The sequence below is a fragment of the Gekko japonicus genome, unplaced genomic scaffold, assembly GCF_001447785.1.
Source record: "Gekko japonicus isolate JY-2015 unplaced genomic scaffold, Gekko_japonicus_V1.1 scaffold4605, whole genome shotgun sequence".
Taxonomy (NCBI): Eukaryota; Metazoa; Chordata; class Lepidosauria; order Squamata; family Gekkonidae; genus Gekko; species Gekko japonicus.
The window spans coordinates 31,511-35,412 of record NW_015160364.1 but is presented as its reverse complement, the minus strand read 5'-3'; positions in this window follow the sequence as shown (position 1 = coordinate 35,412).

Below are 3,902 nucleotides of genomic sequence, written 5' to 3'. Positions count from 1 at the left end.
AATCCCAGTGAGCAGCTCCCGAACCTGGGATCCATCTGTAATCTCTGCTCTGCCACAAAAGGTCGCTGGGTGACCTTGGGCAAATCACCGACTCTCAGGGTGGCCGACCTCACAGGGTTGTTGTGAGGATTAAAAATGGAGGAGGAGAGGTGAATGACGTCAGCCGCTTTCTGTCCACATTGGGGAGAAAGGCAAGGTAGAAATGAAGTAAACAAAATAGTCTGACAGTATCGCTCTTGGATTCGATAGGGGCTGGAAGGGATTGACCTCAGTAAAGAAAATAATTGCCCTTTATTTCAGGTTTGTCATCTTTTCGGGCTCATCTAACTTTTGCCAGACACTTTTACTTAGCACTGCATTGTACTGATTCCGTTTTTATTTACCGGCAATCCTAATTTATTTATTTAGCTAGTTTTTTTTTTATTTACTGGCAAATCCTAACCGGAGATTTGAAACTGCGGTCCTTGGGTTTTTATTATAATTGTTTTATTCATATGGTAAGCCGCCTTGAGTTCCGCAAGGTACAAAGGCGGCGAATAAATGTTTTATATAAATGAATTTCAACTACCACAGGAAACCCGACGCTGGGTGGATCGTTCCCTCTTTGGCCTGGATCCTGACTTCATCTGCGCCCTGAAATCTAACCCACGGCTCCATTCCATGCTTTAGGGTAAAGGTAAAGGTTTCCCTTGCACGAAAGCCAGCCGAATCCAACTCTAGGGATGCGGTGCTCATCTCCGTTTCCAAGCCAAAGAGCCAGCGCTGTCCGAAGACGTTTCCGTGGTCATGTGGCCGGCATGACTAAACACCACGGCGCACAGAACGCTGTTACCTTCCCACCGAAGGGGTACCTATTTATCTACTTGCAATTTCTTGCTTTCGAACTGCTAGGTTGGCAGGAGCTGGAACTGGAGACGGGAGCTCACTCCATCATGCGGCACTCGGGTCTCGAACTGCTGAACCACCGGCCTTCCAGTCTGCAGTTCAGCGTCTTCACCACTTGAGCCACCGCAGCCCCTAGTCCATGCTTTACTGTCCACATAAATAGAAAATCACGGAAATAACATCTCATGTCACGTGGCATGAGGCGTAGCAGTGTCAAAGGCCCATTCCACATGGCTGCCTGCGCATCCCTGGAGTGACACAGGATGGATCCACCCCAAAGGCTTCCACCACAGCCCAGTAAAATAAGAAGGAGCTTTTAGTCACACCGGAGGGAGGTTTACTTGGCAGGACAAGGGTGCTTTGAAAAATTCTCTACACACAGTGATCCTTTCGGACAATACAGTCCGACACTGATTCCCTTCATTTTGACGGCAAAGGTCACTCTAACGCATGGTGTTGACAAATAACAGGTCATTTTAAGCCTATGTTCGGCACTGATAAAGACATGCCCTGACCATGCAGCGGCGCCAAGCAGCATGGTTTGAGTTCCACAAAGTCATTTTAATGCAGACGCATCACTAAATATGCTCAGCGATTCCGGTCATCTGAAGGCTATGTTCAGCGCCGACGGAGGTATGCGCTGGCCACGCGGAGGTGCAAGGAAATACGGAAATCCACTGAAACATGCCTCGAGTTCCTCCCGCATTCACCACCGTGTACACTCGGAGTTCGTCAGCGGCCTCAATAGCAGCCACTGTCAAGGTGTCCTTGAGATATGCATTTTTAAAAACACACCGCAAACCATTGTTCCCTCTAAACTGAGTGAGTGTGAGCTAGCTCACCGTCTTTGAGCCTCCGGCTCACACCTTTTTGTCTCCGCTCAGGAAGGAGGGCTCCAGAGCAAACTAATCTATGCAGGATTACACACCGCCGCCAGTGTTCCCTCTAAGCAGAGTGAGTGTGAGCTAGCTCACAGTTTCTTAGCCTCCGTCTCACACCTTTTTGTCTCAGCTCAGGAAGGAGGGCTCCAGAGCAAACGAATCTATGCAGCAGCCCAATCGCTCGCTCACAACTTTCATGCCGGTAGCTCACAAAGTACAATTTTTGCTCACAAGGCTCCACAGCTTAGAGGGAACATTGCACACACGTACAAAGTCACTGTGCATCACACAAGCAGAACAGTTTTAACGTCTCAATTACTTTGGGGCAGTTTGTTCATTCCCACAAGCCACAGTCCCCTATTCACCATCGCTCCTGGGTCACGAAATCTGGAACTCACGAAAAGGAGGGCCGCACCAAACGGCACCTTCCAACCTAACCACCGGTGACCAGTGTTCCCTCTAAGCTGAGTGAGTGTGAGCCAGCTCGCAGTTTTCTAGCCTCCGGCTCACACCTTTTTGTCTCAGCTCCGGAAGGATGGGGCTCCAGTGCAAACTCATTGAGGCACTACCCAAATCACCTGCTCACCACTTTAACGCCAGTGGCTCACCAAGTAGACTTTTTGCTCACAGGGCTCCACAGCTTAGAGGGAGCATTGCCGGTGATGCCAAAGTGCGTCCTGCGACGGCTAATCAGGATCAGTCGTAATCCGTGTCGAGCGCACAGGGGCAAGCGACTCCCTTCCCCCTCCACCGCCCCCCGCCCCAGTTTCCCACGCACGCACGGTGGCGCGTTCTCCTTTCCGCCCTGCCTTTCGGCGCCCGCTGCCATCTGCAACCGGGCGCCCGCGCCAGTGGGCGCAATTCCCCGCGCCTGCAGTTTTGGAAGCGTGGGCTCGATTCCTTCCGGCTCCTTCTCCCCCACCCCGCAAGGGCTCCAAAGGCGCATTCACACGCACCCTTGCCCGGCACTTCGGAAGAGGGAGGGTTGCCCTCGGCCCCTCCGCCTCCAAAGTGCCACAAGTTCCCACTCACCTTCCCCGAGGTCTCTCCAGGCGCGCCCGGGGCATCGTCGGCGCCCTTTGCGCCGCGGCAGCGCCTCTCCGGGCCGAGCGGAGCCAAGCCGAGCGCTCTCCCCTTCCTCTCCGGCACGTCCCGGCAACTGGGGCGGAGAGGTCCGCGGAGCGGAGGCGGGCGCGGAGGCGGCTCCGGGGCGCCACCTGGTGGCCGCTGCGTGCCACGCGCACAAAGGCACGCCCGGCGCGCCGCCCGCTCCCACGTTACGCGTGTTTGCCAGCGGGTGTAACACATCTCCTATGCATGGGGTGGGGGTGGGGAAGAGTGTACCTTGTCTCCCCATGCGCCCATGCCGCGGGACATGCAGGATTTGTGCACAGGCAGAGGTTACACTTTAAGGCCTCATTGCAGGAGGACTGTAAACAAGGCTTTTTTTGCAGGAAAAAGCCCAGCAGGGACTCATTAGCATAAATAGGCCACACCCAACAGGAGGGACTCGTTAGCATATTAGGCCACACCCCTGATAGCACATCTCATTCGCATGTGAGGCCACACCCCCGTGTTGCCAGAAGTGTGGTCATCCAGCCACACCCACCTTTGGCTTCTTATTCTGTGTACCTTGTTTGTGGTCCAAACCCAGGGCCCTTTTTTGTAGCAGGGACTCCTTTGCATGTTAGGCCACACACACCCTAATGTAGCCAATCCTAACGCGTGTTTGCCAGCGGGTGTAACACATCTCCTATGGAAGGGGGGGGGAGTGTACCTTCTCTCCCCATGCGCCCATGCCACGGGACATGCAGGATTTGTGCACAGGCAGAGGTTACACTTTAAGGCCTCATTGCAGGAGGACTGTAAACAGGGCTTTTTCTGCAGGAAAAAGCCCAGCAGGGACTCATTAGCATAAATAGGCCACACCCAACAGGAGGGACTCGTTAGCATATTAGGCCACACCCCTGATGGCACATCTCATTTGCATATTAGGCCACACCCACATGTTACCAGAAGTGTGCTCATGGAGCCACACCCACCTTTTGCTTCTTATTCTGTGTACCTTGTTTGTGGTCCAAACCCAGGGCCTTTTTTTGTAGCAGGGACTCCTTTGCATGTTAGGCCACACACCCC